The 17,551-nt window shown below is 41.4% G+C and overlaps 1 pseudogene; it reads right to left on the reverse strand.

The window, feature by feature from the left end:
• Window positions 1–8,481: 8,481 nt before the first annotated feature.
• Window positions 8,482–17,293, reverse strand: LOC110561435 (adenylate kinase 4, mitochondrial-like; annotated as a pseudogene).
• Window positions 17,294–17,551: the final 258 nt, after the last annotated feature.

Below are 17,551 nucleotides of genomic sequence, written 5' to 3' on the forward strand. Positions count from 1 at the left end.
TGTTCTGACATCAGATACAGGGATGCACAGTTTGGAGTTTGCACAGCTGGTTTTTAGTCTTGCTTTAGTCCAGTATTTCCTCACTGTGCTCTCTTTCTTCCCTTTTGGAATGGCAATGTATATTTTGTGTCATTGTATGTTGAAAGTAACTGATCAGCTTTTTTTTATTTTTATTTACATGGGTTTACAGTTGAAAACTGCCATGAATGTCTCTAGCAATCCAATTAAAATGCAATGCAATTTTATCAGCTGAACCATTTCCCCAACCCTTTTGCCTATTCTTAATTATCTTTGGATAGCTACATTATTGTTATTGAATTATACACACTAATCATCTTAAGCCAAGATATTTGCTATAATGTTTTCAAATTGTTCTGGTTTGTATGTGTCCACCTCAAATACCCACATAGAAAAGGCTTGATCCTCAAGCACGGCACTGTAGGAAAGCAGTGAGAGCTTGAAGAGGTGTTCAAATGGAAAGAAGGATTTCTAGGGTGTTCCTTGGAGGGCATCATAGGACCATGGTCTCTTTCCCTTTTCTTCTTTGTTTCACAGTCATAGTGAAGCATATTATGGCCCTACCATGATATGCTGCCTTGTCCTCAACCCAAAAGCAATGGTATAAACCAGGCACGGACTGTAACCTATGAAACTGAATCAAATTAAGCCTTTCCTCATTTTAAGTTGACCATCTCAGGTACTTTATCACAGTTACAGAAAGCTGACAAGAGGCTAGAGAGATGGCTCAGTGGTTAACAGCATTGCCTGTTCTTCCAAAGGACCTGGATTCAATTCCCAACACCCACATGGCAGTTCACAACTGTCTGTAATGCTAATTCCAAGGGGTCTGACACCTTCACACTAATGCACATAAAATTAAATTAAATTAAATTAATTATTTTCAAAAAGAAAGCTGACAGAAATAAAGCAAAGACAATTTTTTAAAATAAGTTACACAAAGTAAGTGACAAACATAAAGCAGTGACAAATCTGTAAAAATACAAAGTAGACATAACAAACAAAAACAACTTACCGCACCCACTGACCGCTCTCTTTGGTTTTAACATTTTGAATTTTAGCGTTCAAAAGAAAAAGCAAGAACAGAAAGGTAAACTATTTCTAAGGAAAACAAGGTTTTTATTTTCAAATTGACAGGTGGAAAAATAACCTATTCATGTTCATGTTTGGCCCCAATCACTCTGCTAAGTATTTGGAAAATTGAAAATATTGATGGTAATGCTTTGAGTCTTCGTATAGTCTACTCACAAGATCATTACAAAGGAGGTTTATATAAGGAAGGCATGAAAACTCCATGGGGAAGTAATGGTTGGAAATTTATTTCACTTTGCACTTGAGTTCAAAAGAAAACAAAATTACCAAACTTAGGTAGTAAACAGTTACCTAACTTTTTTTATAGTCTTCCTTTGTGAAAGATACCGTGACATCAAACCACACACTTTGACATCAGACGAATCCAGGAATCTGAAAACTACCTCTGAGTTTCACAGTTTTACTCTCAAATGGTACTCAGGAGTGTAGCGTCCAGACCCACCCACTCAATGCCTTTGAGTTGGCAGATTTTAACAAGCGCTTCTCAGGTGTACGTTTTCTTTAGATTTTCAAGGATGGCTCAAGGAGATTCAGAAACTGGGAATGGCAAGAAAGTTTTGATGCAGATGAATATATGTGAAACCAAATTGGCATTTTTAGATAAATAGCCTATGGAAAATAGCAATAAAATGCAAAGTGAACTCAAAATGGGTAAAAGCTGTGCATTTTATTTCTTAGTATCTCAGTCTAAAAAAAAACTATTCAGCCACTACTGAAGTATGTCAGTGTAAAAGACTTGATCAGCAAGATATAGAATGTAAACATTTCACCAGTAGTATTGAGTAAACGGCTTTGAGAATACACTTGGACAAACATACAGATCCAGACACGGAAAAACACCTCTGAGTTTCACAAATCATACTCTCTGGAAATTGGTTTCCTGAACTGTAAAACAGGAACTAAAATATGTATCTCATTTATTTATTTGCGCTTGGCACAATGCCTAGAATATAGTGATAATTCTAATAATTGTTTTGGAATGCAGTGTAAATAGTATGTGGGAAAAAAATGAATAGATTGAGTGGCCCCAGTCAGAGACAAGGAAAGCCCAGAGCCACCAGCAGTTTGAAAACACAGACAGATTTACCTGTAGACTATTCAAGAAATGACAATGCCTTCATTTTCACTCTCAGACGCTCTTAGAAATGAAATTTCTGTTATTTTTTGGTAAATTGTTACAGTAAATCTAGGAAGGCAGTACAACTCTTGCCTTAGTATATGTTTTGAATTTTCAGAATTTGTTTATACCAGAGAAAATTAGAACCACAAATTTCAACCTAGGCCAGAAAAATAGCCATTAACACAAGCATATAGTCTAATATAAAATAAAGTTTCTGTTTAATCAAATTGGCTTAGCTCTATAAAGAATAACCTTTTTTTTTCATTCTTCCAAAAACTATGAAAAGGAAAGTATAAATACAGACTGAATACTCAGAGTTTTTATGAGCTTCAAGAGGACAGTGATATATGTATGTCTCCATGTCTCCAGTGCAACCATACAGAAGACAATTATGTAGCATTTCATTAACGAAGTTATGAATATGCTGATTATCGAATATGTGTCATTCATTCTCCATTTCATCAGGGAGGTCAGATGGATGGTACAGGAGAAAGGTTATAAGTACGCCTCCAGAAATGGACAGTACAAATGGAAATATGTCACACGTAATAATAGTAGGCACCAAAAGATGGAGGCATTGGAGGTGAGGAAATGGCTCAGTCAGTACATGTTTGACAAACAAGCAGAGAACCTGAGCCAGACCTGGGGGTGTGTGCTTGTTTACCCAGAGTTAGAGAGACAGAGAAGGGAGGATCTTTGGGGCTCACTGTCCAGCCCAGCTCACTCATCAAGTCCCAGGCCAGTGAGAACCCTGTCTCAGAAAACAAGGAGCCCATTCCGGAAGTCCACAACAAGTCAAAGTGCACAGAACAACTGAGTGTGGGGTACCCACCCCATACAACCCCCATCTCCAAGGCCCCGGGAATATCACAGAAGAGGGGTGGAAAGATTGTCATAGCCACAGCATGAAGACCTCTGCTGTGAGATGGTGTCTTCTAGAGATGATGTGGAGGCTTTACACAGGAAGCAAGAACATTACGGTCACCTAAACAGCTCTGAATGAGGAAAACATTTGACGTGCCAGGATGGTTGGGGGAAATCTCACAAGGGCTCACCCCTAGAGGAAGAGCTGCAGGCAATTAATGGCTGCCAAGAAAAGGAAGAATAAGCCTTTTCTAGGGAACAGTTCCCTGACAGGTCATCCCAGTCCAAGTGGTCGGCCCTAAGACACACTTGCAGGTGAGTTATGCGTTTATGTAACAGTAACTACATAAAAAGAGGTCAAGAATGGGAGAGGGGGTAGGAGCAGTCATGAGAGGAGTTGCCGTGGGGAGAGGAAAGGGTAGAAACAATGTAAATCGGGTTCTCATGTATGAAATCCTTTTTTAATAAATTTTTTGAGCATGTCCACTTACATAAAAATAAAAGCAACAAAGTGAGTGCCGCTTAAAGAACAACATGGAAGATTGGACTCTGACATATGCTTGTGCGCACACATCCCCACATACACACATGAATACATACATGGGGATGTACACAGATCAGAAAGAAAAGATTAAATAACAGCAAAACAAAAAAACAACCTAAAAAAACCTTTTTGTAATAAACGCAGCAGAGAAGTCTTGCTTTATAGCTTTATAGACTAAAGAAATCAGATATAGAGCAAATAATATAGTTTCCATCTTGCTTCTGTTTGTTCTATTTCATTTTGGTGTGTGGGTTGTTTTTGTTTTATGTGTATGTAATGTGCAAACACTCGCAGGTACGTGCACCTGTGCACTGACTTGCAGAGATCAGAGGAGGATGTTGGGTGTCCTGCTCCTACATTGTCTACCTTATTCTTTTAAGGCAAAATCTCTCACTAAGCCATCTTTCCAGCCCCTTTATTACCTATTTTGAAATTAATTTCTTTATAGGATTAATGTAAAGAGTATTTCCTGTTGTGTAACATTGAAATTTCCTATTCCTTAGGGAATACATGGCCCTTTTCATATACTTGAACACTAAGCGCTCAATACAAGTGACTCCAGATTTCCTTGGTCTAAAGAACCTTGTGCAAGAGGCTAGTCTAAAACAGTAGCCTACCACTAACATTACTCAGCGTAGGAGATACACTGTAAATTAAAATAATAACAAGAAGAGGAAGAAAATGTCATCATATGGAATGATGGTTAGAAAAAATCCACTTAAATATACTCAGTTAAGTGATAAGACATACTCCGGTAGAATCTAGGTGAGGATTGGTGTTCCTGCATTCTAAAGATCTCTTAATACATAATTTCTTCTCATAAAATTATATACCAAGAAGAGAGAAGATTGGCCTTATGGGCAGTGTCTTTAGTTACAAAACTGTGTTAAATAAGGTAAGTTTTCCAAGGCCTAGCCATGGGCTGTTCACTAAGTGAAAATTAAACAAATGTTAATAAGGGCTGTGGACACGGCTTGGTCGTTCATTGCTTGCCACACAAACATGAGGAACTTAGTTTGAATCTCAGAACCTGTGCAGAAAGCCAGGCATGATGGCCAGCACCTAAAATCCAGCCTCTAGGAAAGCGGGAGGGACAAGAGAATCCTTGAAGCTTGCTGGACAGGCAGTTTTGCTAAGTCAGTGAGCTCCGGGTTCAGAAAAAGCTAAGCTCAAAAATATGAAGTGGATAGTTATTACACAATGTCAACTCCTGGCCTCCACATGCTCACGTACACAACACACTCCCATGCACTCACCCACACATGGGAGCAAACACATGTACCATACATACACCCACACAAACACACTCCCATGTACTCACACATCTGAGCGAACACACACACAGACACGCACATGCACTTACCTACACTTGTGAGCAAACACACCCAAATATATACATACACACATACAAACAAGAATAAAAATAAAATAAATGCTGGGGCTTTGACTCAGCCATTAAGAGCACTTGCTGCCATTACAAAGGACTCATGTGCAGTTCCTAGCACCTACAGGGTACCTCACAAACACCTGTCACTCCAGTTCCAGGGTATCCAGTGCACTTCTCTGATCTTTGGGGTCACTCGCATGCAAATGATGCACAGTTATCCATCAGGCATGCACACACTACATACTGTATATATGTAAATCCTTTGGGGAGTGAAGCAATCATTTTAATTATAATAAACTTAACAGTATTTTTTACCATAATTCATGTTTCGTCTTTTTCTTTTTCTTTTCTTTTTTTCCTATTTGTGATTTTCTTGGAGAGTCTGCAGTGTGCTTAAGCTTTCTGGGTTTTCCCCACATCTTTTTATTTCCACTTGGAGCAATCAACCATCATTAGAATAAAGGGGTGTGTGCACATGTGTGCTTTTGGAAGACAGCTCTCTCCTTCCACCACATGGATGTCAAGAATGGAACTTGAGTCCTCAGGCTCAGCAGCAAGTGCCGAGTAATACTGAGCCATGTTGCCAGCCCAGGATAATGTTAATCTTTTTTCTTTTCTTTTCTCTTTGTAATTTGTATTCTACAAAAGTTTCATAGAATGTTTTGATTATATTTATGCTCCCAACTCACTCCCTTTCCTACCTATCCAACTTTGTACTGTGTTTAGTTTGTTTGTTCATTTGGTTGCTTGCGTTTCTGTTTGAATGGGGTTGTTGTCCTTCAAGACCAATTCATTCTGACCAAATATTCTTGGCTATGTGGCTTCCCACTGGAGACTTTGATTTGTCTTTATTCTCTTTTTCCCCTAATCATCAACATGTCTTGTTTTACAACATACAATATTCGTGTGCGTGTATGTGGTATGTGGTGTGGTGTATCTGTGTTTATGTGTGCTCATTTGTGTGAATACAGGTGCCTGAATGACATGATACACTTGTAGAAGGCAGAGAACAACTTCAGGATGCCTCAAGGCACACTCCCACTGACTCCCTTCCTCCAGCAACGCTGCACCTTCTGATAGGTCCACAGTATTCCCAAACAGTGCAACCATCAAAAACCAAGTGTCCAAACACTTAATCCCCTGGGGGAGATTTTGAGTTCAAACCATAACAGAGCTTAGCTTTCTACCCGCTCAGGGTCAATTGCCCAGAGGGTGTTTTAGTGCACAGGAGGGCAGATCCTCCAGCTTTTTTGTCTTACTGCCATAAATGTAAAAGTCAGAAGTCCAAATCTTACAGGATTCCACACTATTCCCCGACCAAGAAGAATGGACCAAGAAAGAAATGGAGGAGAAGGTGTAAATTACTGGGGACACACTTTCACAGAGATTAGAAGACCAAAGAAAAGTAGCTCCTCTAAGAATTACAGGTCTTAAATGAGCCGTCCGAGGTCTTCACTCTATTATTTCTTACTTCTAAAAGACCCATTTCCCAGATTTTCCTCCCAGTGCTCCAATCAAACAGGAAGTCCATGGAACTTGCACACTGCTCCCTCATCCTGCAGCTTTGCTTGGAAATCTCACTCACTCCTCTAACCTCCACCGCCACTCATGAGCCATGGATATAATCACCTGGTTCCTGCCAGCAGGCATTTCACCTCCATGATTCCCACATATGTCTGGAATGCAAAAATGTCTGTTTTGTTATCTTTTCCCCAGATCCCCCAGAGCCAGCATTCTCACTCAAAGGCTCTGGCTTGCTGTCTGGTTCCTCTTTTCCACACTCCGTCCTCACCACCACACTCCTGAGTCTGATAAAATTTATAGCCTAAGTATCTTTCAATTCAGACTATACTTCCTCACTTTCACCACACCTATCTTGGCATAAACCATAATCATTTTCTCGAATCTAATTCTCTGCAAGTCTTTCAACTGCTGTACTCAATTCCAATCCCCTGTGGTAGACATACTCTGTTCTGTGTTGTTGCAGGGAGGGATCTTTTTTTTTTTAAGCGAGACAGGGCAGAGACCCAGAGAGCTATTGCTTTGCCTAGCCTCAATTTTCTCTTTCGTTAGCAGCACTTAAGTTTTGCAGAATGAATGTAATGCCAGTGTGTGCTTTCATTATAAAAGGTTCTTTTTTTAATTGGCATTCTATGTACAATATATATGGCAGGTCCCCGTTGACTAGAATATTTGATTAGTCGAAAGTGTTTATTGCTTAATAATGGCAGTGAAAAGAGAAAGTAGAGGCTATCTTGAGGATCGGGGCTCAGAGAACAGCAAAGGATTTCATCACAAAATAAAAACTCATCAAACTAGAAGATGAATGATTCTTCGGTTTTGCCTTCCTGGTCACTGGTAATGTTTTAATATCCCCAGGGCTCAATTGTGTAGCTTCTGTCTGTTTCCTTTTAAGTGAAAGTGGTTCCTTTCAGTAGTAGTGCTCCTATGGCAATATCTAAGTCAGCAAGATGCTCCATAAGCTTATGCTATACAAATTTGTGCTCTTATCTTTGTAATTCCCCCCTAAAAGACATTCTTTATCAAAGTCATAGTTGCCTTAGATGTGTTCAAACCCACCTAAACATAAAGCATTCGCTTCAGCCCATCACAAGCTGTCCCCTCCACCTTGGACTGGAGCCCTTTGGTTTGAAAGCCTTGCTGGGTGTTTGAGAAAGCCAATCACTTTCAAGTTCAGGGTAAATTATTTCAAAGGGGCTTCACAAAGAATCTTTTCTTTCTTTTTTTTTTTTTTTTGTCTTTTAACAAATGCTTTATTGACATATAATCATTGACAAAATATTAGTATCTTCTTCATTTCTGGACTTCATGGCCACCTACAGACTGAGTCTTTGGATAGGGAGAAAACAAAAAGATTCTGCGTTCCCAAAATGGTAAAGCTGCCTTACTCATCGCAGGTCTATGTTCATCTGGTGCAAGGTGCTCCATCGAAGCCCACAGGCTTGTTCCCTTTACTGACTTCTCACTGTCTGCCTGGATCACTCACAGAAGAAACGCTGGCAGCATCAATATTTAGCAGCATGTTCAGCCTTGAACCCAACCATTTTAGTCCAGTGATTTCTATACAATCACTTCCACACAGAAGATTCAATCACCCCAATTTCCATAAGTGGGCATTTCTTTCCTTTTCTCCCCTGCCCCTTTTTTTTCTGAAGACTTTGAGCAATCTTTTTAAAACAATAAAAGGTACAGAGTGGGCTCAAGACAGTCAGAGCAGCTGTTTAGCAAAGGAAGCCTTCCGCCCGGCTAAGTTCCCAGTATGAAGGAAGGGACTGGATCTAGTCGCCTAGTTCTTAGAAGTTAGAAGGGTGAATGCAGAAACTACCATGTTAGTGAAGAGCCTGGGAAGGGAGCAAGCGGAAGAGATACAGTCAACAGAATCTAGGATTTCTGAGGAGGGTTTCTTTCTTCATGAATCCTTCCTACCCACTAGATTTTCCTTATCACTTCATCACTTAAACTAGAAAAGATGCTGAAAGCTATCTCAGCTAGCTTCTCATTTGGCCAGGGCATCAAGACGCCACGCAGGGCTGAGTGACCGGACAACGCCTCCTTGGCTCTTCCGATGGCAGGCTCGGTATGCTTCTTTGGATTGAATGGGTGCGATCTTGTTTGAGAAAAGTGAGTAAACGTAAGGCCAGATTCTGTTAGTCTCTGACCCAGAAAACTGGTGGAGAACTCCACGGCTCTTGTACAGCTCGATGACCGGTTCTGCTGCATCCTTGTACTGCTGTGGCCTGGCAGCAATGGCTTCAGGTTTGTCATCCTCCTGTTGGACGAGTGCCTCGCCAGTGATGTCGTCGATCCCTAGCACTTGACGCGGGTCTTGAAGTCCAGGTTGTAGACCCTCCCGCTGGAAGGGTGAATCCACCGTTGGCTCGGACGATCTTCAAGTGTCTCGAAAGGAATTTTCAAACTGATCACTAGGTCCACATCACAGATTCTGTCCAGGGCTTCTCCTTGCACTAATGTCCTCGGGAACCCATCTAACAGACAGTGCTGGGCACTCCGGGTCTCCAATTCTGACATCATCAGCGGTGTGATCACGTGATCTGGAAGCGGAAGACCTTTTTCTAGGCACCGCTTTGCATCGTGACCAACTTCCATGCTGGCGTTGAGATTCTCACGCAAGAAGTGGCTGCTGGAGAGATGCTGGAGGCCAAAGTTCTGAGTGATCCTCCGGCATACCCGAGGATGACCGCGCGCAGGAGTTTGGAAGCCGTGGCTTTGGTGGGGAGAGGGTGGCCCAGAAGGCAGCCCGTGCACTTTGCCCAGTGGCCCCTGCCTGTGCACCCTCCCTGCGCAGGCGGGGATTCTCCTACCTACAAACAATCTAATAACGACAGTCTCTCTTCCTCCGCCCTCTGCGCACATCTGATTTAGAACTTTTTAAATGTGATGTCAAGCTTTGGGTTCCCAAACCATAGAGAGCCTAAAAGAGCTTTGGGGTCCACTGCAATCCCACCTGCTGATCTTATAGCCAAGGGAAGGGGAACTGAAGAAAGAAAAGAATTTGCTAAAAGTCTTGATGAGGCTGATATAGCTGAGATTTCTTCCCCTAATGGCATGGGATGTTCAACAGGAAGGAATCCATTACCGCTTATGCTTCTGTCCTGTCTTGTTGACTCCCCGGGCCTCTGATTCCAATGTCACTCCTTACGTTCCCTGAGAGGTCAGCCACTGTCCTGTCTGCTTTCTATAAATTGAGGAGTGTTCCTTAAGCCTTTTCCATGAGGAGCCACGGTGATGGGAAGGATATGGTCTAAACTGAGGCTGAACAATGAGACATCGCTCTTGGAGACTTCTGTCTCTCAGCTGGAATGGCCTGGTGTAGAGATGCCTTGAGACCATCACTTATGAGTAGCAGTTGAGTATCTAGAATCAGAGAATTGATCTTGCTGTTCTGTGTACTTAGGGTTCGAAAACGGGAAGGTTAGCAGAAGCGGCACAATTTGAGGAAGAATTAGTTGACTGTCTTTTCTCCTCCTTTTTGCAATCCCCCTATACCCATTCACAAAAACAGCAACAGCCACTGCCTGCCCTTGACAACTGCTATTTGTCATTTTGCTGTATTTGTCAAACCAGAAATAGGGTGGAAATGGAAAGCAATGGACAGAGGAAGGTGCTGGGAGGAAGGTATACTGTCTCTAGGTCCTATGCCTCAAAGTGCCTCTGAAGCCCAGATTCAAAATGTCCATCTCTCCAGAATTCATGCCTTTTCTTATAACGTAAAGATAAGGAACATATATGGGATAAATGAGAGGCCAATGACCTTTGCCTTCAAGCAAATGGGATATTTATTTCCTGCTCCCTTATTTTGTCAAAAAAAAAAGAAAAAGAAAAGAAGAATTGTGAGAACTAAAGAAACTATCATATTGTTAAATGAATACATGAAATACCAAAAAGCAATTAAGTGAGACATATATTACAAAAATACCCCCATGACTGAACATATTCAAGCAGAAGCTAGAGAAATACAATGTCACTAAAAAGGGGGTTGAAATATCTAGTAAAGAGTTGAAAAAGATAATTTTTGTTGCCTTCTAAAGTTGTTACTTCCTATTTATAGAAATTATTAGGGGTGTTTAGCAAAAGATAGTGTCTGGGATGCAAAATACAGCTTAAAAGCACATAGATCAAGTCTTGTCTCACCAGTAAAATCTCAGTCTCACTTTTGCTCTTGTTTTCTCTCTCTCTCTCTCTCTCTCTCTCTCTCTCTCTCTCTTTCTCTCTCTCATTTCTTCCTCTTGATATCTTAGTCTCACCCAATCTCTTTCAGTGGAGAACTTCCTAAAGTAGCAATGCTACATATTTTAGTGCCAGCTTTCCAAGCCCTATAGAGTAAGTTGCAGATGTACAATGAATAGCTACAGCATCAAACAGAAAACTGGATTATAAATGACAATGGCATAGGTTCACCACAAACTTTCATTGAAACTAGTGATGTGTATTGCAAGGTTATACCTATTCTAAAGAATAAAACTATCCAGACAAAAAGTCCTTGGTATAGTCAATATTTATCTTTCAAGGTCTAGAAGCTGAAATATAGAATTGAGTGCTCAGCTATATTCTCTGTATACATAATCACTTAAACAATTCAAGTCAGGTTGGTGCCTGGTACATAAAAATTGATTATGGGGATGTTCTTTTGGCAAAGAAATATTGTAAAGGCAAAGTGGCCTCAAAAGCTTGTAGAAAGTGATTATTCTATTTCTAAGAATTGAGTACAATTATAGCTAAAGCAAACAATTGCCACAGAGCTCAGCAGCACCCAATGGAGAGAGTGTGTTTATATATGTGAATTGACTGCAAAGTGCCATTGATTCTACATAGTGTGAATGACAGCAAGACTCCTTTCTGTGTCGTTTTCCATCACACACCAATACTTATTCCATTGTCATTGTTGTCATCATTGTACTCCCTGTTAGAGGAAAGACTCCATACTATTTGAAAGGTGTCAATTCCAGGCTTCCTCATTCAGATGAGAAACCAAGCAGAGAAAAAAAAAAAAGTTACAGAATAAAGTGTCAGAAAAACCCAGGATTCAAGAGGAGAGGTCACATAATTTAACAGGAACAATTTTACAAAAAGGAACCATTGTAAAACCAAGACCAGAACTGTGCATTTGTAAGTACTGGTACACGAACCGGTACAGGGATATTTTACTGCTGATATTAGAATTTCTGACTCGTGGCTATAGTATAGAGCAGATCAGTGTCTCCCTGCTTTTGATGTTTGTCAGCTTTATAGAATTGACTCATTCCTTCACTGTGGCACTAGAACAGAACTTCCACTATGCTCACTGCAGATGAAGCACTGGTTTGGAATTTGCCCTTCGTCTAACTACCCTGGGTCAGTTAGAGAAGGCAGCTAGGTATAGATGAGCAGCAGCAAAGCAGGTTGCGTGGGGCCAGGGTAAGAAGGACATACCCACTCCTCACCCAAACACTCCCTGGGTCTGCCTCTTCTGTAGCTAGATCTAACTGGCTAGACAAGGATTTGGGCAGGAGGTGACAAAGGAAGGCATAGTTATATTTTGGTAGCTGTGCCTCCAGATGGTTAAAAAGTCCCTTTGTGGATATATGTCCTGGAAACGACAGTTAGGCCCTCTGCTATATCAGAAACCAAGGCAAAGGCAATGGGGCACTTTCCCACTTTCCATATGTGCATGAATGAACATCCTGGTAAACAGAGGAGGAGAAAAAAAAAAGAAAGAAAAGGAAAGGAAAAGAAAATTGCAGGAACTTTCCTGTCCCAAATTATGTACAGTAAGGAAGAACGATGTCATGCTCATTAAACCATTATTGTCATTTCATTAGCAGGGCAGTTTTTGCATACCTTCATCCGAGTTTCATTTAAGTATTCTTGGGAGGAAGTAATAAAATTGGCAGGCTGGCACATGAGCAAAAGTGGGGTACAAAACTAAAGAGTACTGCATGGTGAGGAACCTAATACTGACATCATCAGACAGCAGGGACCATCAGACATGCCTTAAATCCACACTACAGGGCTTGCCATGGAGACAATACCCACAGCCATGAGATGAAAGAGGCAAAAGCTAAGTACAACTGTTCGAGTTCATCCAGGGAATAATGAGACTTTGTCTCAAAGCAAACAAACAAAAAAAAATGCAAAATGTGTAATCCTATAATGCAGCACCTGCCCTGGGTTGGCCCACTCCTGGTCTCTGCAGTTTTGTCCCACTTTCCTAAGTAAACCCTTGTTTCAACCTCCTCTTGGCTGAATTCTTCCTTCCCAGTGAGAAGAATTCAGAATGGAAGAGAACTCCATGCTGGTTCACACCATCTTACTTCACCTCAGCTTCTTCTGGAGAAATATGCCCTGTCTGCTGCTCGTCCATACAGCCTCTTGTTAGTGAAGGATTTTAATAAAAGGATTTAGGGAATGGAAGAAGTCGAAGGTAAGCTTCTTAATTGGAATGAGATTTATGTCATGTTATGATTCCAACTTAAACAGCACAGTGGTTTTGAGGATACACAGAGGGCTAAGGACTTGGGAATCAAGAACTGGCCTGGAAGGCACTGAGTGAGAAAGGTTTGAGAGGAATACCTCAGGAGCCACTGAGCTGTGTTTTAAACGAACATGACTCAGCTGGGCCATATAGCTCCTGTGACTGAGTCAATGAAGTACTCTCTCTTGTTTAGCAAGACAGTGGAGAACACAAACAAAGAGATCAGCTGCTCCTGTTTGATCAATGAAATTGAAGATGAACTAAATCTGGTAAGTCAGTTGTCTCTATCAATTTTATAGGGTGGCTTTCATAGTAAAAGACTTTCTATAGGAAAGGTGTCCTAGAGAGGTGACTATTTATCCTGTGCTGACTTTGGTTCCACACAGGTGCACTAATTCAGTGTCCATGTAGCTTCTTCAGCTACAATTAATGTTAATAATGCCTGAGGCTTTTTCAGTGGTCTAGCCTGCTGGGATTTGTAATTGTAGTGCGGATTGGCACACAGCTCTGTTAGCAAGGCATGTTCACTGGAGTACTAGGTATGGTATGTCCAACTGCAGGTGTGATACACCCATCAGTTTCTGTAGGTTGTACAAGAGTAAAAGACTTTGGTGGGTCCACATAGTTCATGTATCACTGTCTCTAAGAAGCAGGGTGGAAGGCCTGCCAGTGTCTGAAGGCTACACCAATAGGGGTAGACATTTTTTGGTCTCTTAGTTCTTCTTCTGTTGCTGTGATTAAAAAAAAAAAAAAACAAATCCTGACAGGAGCAAGAAGGGTTTAATTTAGCTCAAGCTCAAGGCACCCCTATCATGGTGAAGAAGTCAAGGCAGCAAGAACTGAAAGTACCTGGTCAGATGACATCTATCATGAAAAGATAGCAATGAATGCATGCTGTTACTCTGCTCACTTTTCCTCTGCTTATAAAGTTCAGAATCCCAACAAAGGGATGGTGACACCCACAGTGGGTGGGAATCCCCAACTCAATTTACACAGGCAAGATAATGCCCCACAGGCATCTTCAGTGGACTATGTTTCAGGTGATTCTAGATTCTGCCAAGCTCACAATTAACACTATCACAGATGTCTACCAGCTGCTAACTAGAACTGAGAATAAGCAGGACCAAGTGTCCCCACAAGCCAATCTCCCAAGAACAAGCTGTTTCTTATGACCCTGGGAAGATAGGCAGGGCTCAAAGAATTGTTCTGTTCATTCCCTTGAAGATTTGGATGTAGACCAGGAAGCTTCCTCTGCTTATCTAGGCTTCTGGATGCCAAACCACTCAGGCCTACTTACCTGGCTACTTGGGGGGTTTCAGGTAAATGAACAGATCCACTTAGCTTCTTCGAGAACATGAGTAGGGTAGACAGAGCTACGTAACTGCTTTCTGGGTCAAGGAGCAGTTGAGTTGAACCACGGGGATATTTTTAGGACGGGGGGGTAGAAGGGCTAGCCAGGCCTCCTGGCTGGCTCATGGGACTGTGCCAGCCAATATGCTAAGTCAATGCAGCTGATTCCTCCGAGGATCCTATACAGGTAGTGTATGGCTCCATGCAATGAGAGCCTGAAGTAGGGTTAAAAAGGGGCCGGGGGTTCTCTTTCCAGGGCAGTTATAAGTGTGGTAACCTGACACAGCTCCCAAAATGGAGATTCAGGCCTATACAGACCTTGGGGTTCTATATAGACCTGTATAGACCTCAGGTGTCTATAGTATGAGTAGAATATACAAGCAGCCTCATGGTTATCCTTCTCCTGCTGAGAAGAAAGTCCTGTTTGGCTTAGGGCTAATCTTCAGGGATGGAATGTGCTTAGCAACATCTCAGTGGCATCCCCATTGCACTGACATTTTGTGTCACTCTGATGCAGTAGCTCTTCCTTTCAGGGTTCTGTACTCTTTGTGGTGTGACGTGCATTTCTGGTCAGCCTCATTGCTAACATCCTCCTTCACAATAGGTTTGCCAAGTAGGCAAGGTTAGTAGTATTTCTTGCAGCACTTTACCCTGCTTTCTGTGCCCTATAACATCCCACTGAGAGTCTAAAAGGGATTTTTCTTTATATAATAATCCTCCTCTTTCCTGATGCTTTCCAAACTCCCTTTCTTATTTGGGGTAATTTGATTAAAATGTTTGTTGGTGTCAGCGACATTTTCTTTGAGTGGAACCACTTTGGGCCTCGTGTACCTGAATGTTCATGCCTCTCCCATGACTTGTGAAGTTTTCAGGCATTGCTTCTTCAAATAAGGTTTCTGCTCTTTCTAGTACCCTTTTTGTTAAATTTACATCTCAGTGATGCCACATAAATCCTACTCAGTTTCCTCACCCTTTTCATTCTTTCTCTCTTTTTGTTGCTTCCGACCTAAAGCTTCAAATAATTATCCATCAAGTTTGATGTTGAAGGTATTTATTGGGTGTTTTTTTTTTTCCTTAATAAGTGTAGCTTTAGTGCTAGGGTTGTTTAGCTTAGATATAATGATTTGTATCTCTATTTTTAAATTATTGTGTTCATGTATTGGATCATGATTTCATTTGTTATATCCTAGTGTTCGCTAACACCATGCTGAGCTTCCTTAAAACAATCTTCCTGAGCGTCTGGCTACTCATTCACTTCCATATTTTTGAAATTGGTTAATAGAAAATTACTTTCAAGGTAGGCTGCCCTCAGACCTTCTCCGTGCTCTTTCAATCCCTTGGGCTCCCTCCTGACACTGCAACAGAACACCAGACGCAGCCCTCCTTCCCTCCCCACCCCCCATCCACCTCTCCTGTGGATTCAAAAGACCATCCCTCCCCATGGCATCACTTCCGCCACCCATCACTACATCCCAGCCTCCAACACCAGCGGGCATTCCCTGTGAAAACACCAGCTAGCTGATCAGGTCAGTCAACAGGCAGCCATGACATTCTCTGAAAATCCAGAGAGGAAACAAAAACCAGTGAACAAAACACCCACCCAACAAAGATAAATCTAGAAATTGGCACCTAGACCTAAAATTTATCCAAACCCAGATGGCTAGATTTAGACCATAAGAACACAATCAATTACAGCCAGGATAATACATCTCCACTAGAGCCCAGCCTTCTTACCACATCAAACCCTGAATAGGTCCAAATAGTTGAAGCATGAGAAAAAGATCTTAAACCCAACTATATGAAGATGATAGAGGTCCTTAAAGAGAAAAGTAATAAATCCCTTAAAGAAATCCAGGACAACACACACACACATGCACGCGTACACACATGAACCAATTGACAGAAATTAATGAGTCCCTTAAAGAAATCCAAGAAAAAAAATTGATGGAAACAAATAAAACGATCCAAGACTTGAAAATGGAAATAGAATAAATAAAAAATCTAGAAATGAAAATTTTAGAAATTTGAATAGAAACTACAGCAGAATAGAATTCCCCAACAGAATAGAAGAGACAATCTTAGGTATCAGAGATACAATAGAAAAAAATAGATACATCAATGGGTAGAAAAAAGGACAAATCTAAAAAATTCATGACATACAACATCCAGAAAATCTGGGAATTTATGAATACACTAAGCCTAAGAATAATAGGAATAGAGGAAGAAAAAGAAACCCAATTCAAAGGCCCAGAAAATATTTTCAGCAAAATCAGAAGAAAATTTTCCTAACCTAAAGAAGGAGATGCCTATAATGGTACAAGAAGCAGACAGAGTACCAAATAGACTGGACCAGGAAAGAAATACACATGTGTATACATACACACACACACACACCACCATAATAAATCAAAACACTAAACATACAGAACAAAGAAAGCATATTAAAATCTGAAAGGAAAAGAGGTTAAGTAATATATAAAGGCAGAACAATTAGAATTACACCTGACTTCTCATTAGAGACTATAAAAGGCAGAAGGGTCTGGACTTTTGTGCTGTGGACCCTAAGAGACTGCAGATTCCAACCCAGACTGCTATAGCTACCAAAGGTTTCAGTCACCACAGGTGGGAAAAAAAAATAAGATACTCAATGATAAAATCAAATTTAAACAATATTTATCTACAAACCTAGCCCTGCAGAAGATACTACAAGAGAAAAACTACAACCCACAGAGTTTAACCACACTACATACACTCATGAAAACAAAAATAATTTCATACCAGCAAAATCAACAGAAGTGAGACATACACAACAAAATAACAGGAATCAACTCAGTGCAGAACCCCCTTTGCCAGGCGTTCCCTACCTGCCTGATTCACCTGGAGCACAGCCAGCCGAGGTGGGCTGCACGCTGTCCCAGCCCCCATAACCGGCCATGCTGAGGAGGCCTGTAAAGGGCCCCAACCACATTCAGCATAGAGTCCCCTGTCTATTCCCTGCCTGCCTGTTCCACCTGGGGCACACCTGGCAGAGGTCTGCAAGACCCCAGGAACATCCAGGTCCACCTGAGGCACAGCTACCAGAGGTGAGCTCTTCCCTGAGCTGCATTATCAGGCCCAAGGTTCTGCCTGACTCTCTGAGGAGTCCCGCATCGGGAACATTTTGCAAACGCCATAGACAACCAG

The sequence above is a fragment of the Meriones unguiculatus genome, chromosome 12 (assembly GCF_030254825.1).
Source record: "Meriones unguiculatus strain TT.TT164.6M chromosome 12, Bangor_MerUng_6.1, whole genome shotgun sequence".
In the NCBI taxonomy this organism is placed as follows: Eukaryota; Metazoa; Chordata; class Mammalia; order Rodentia; family Muridae; genus Meriones; species Meriones unguiculatus.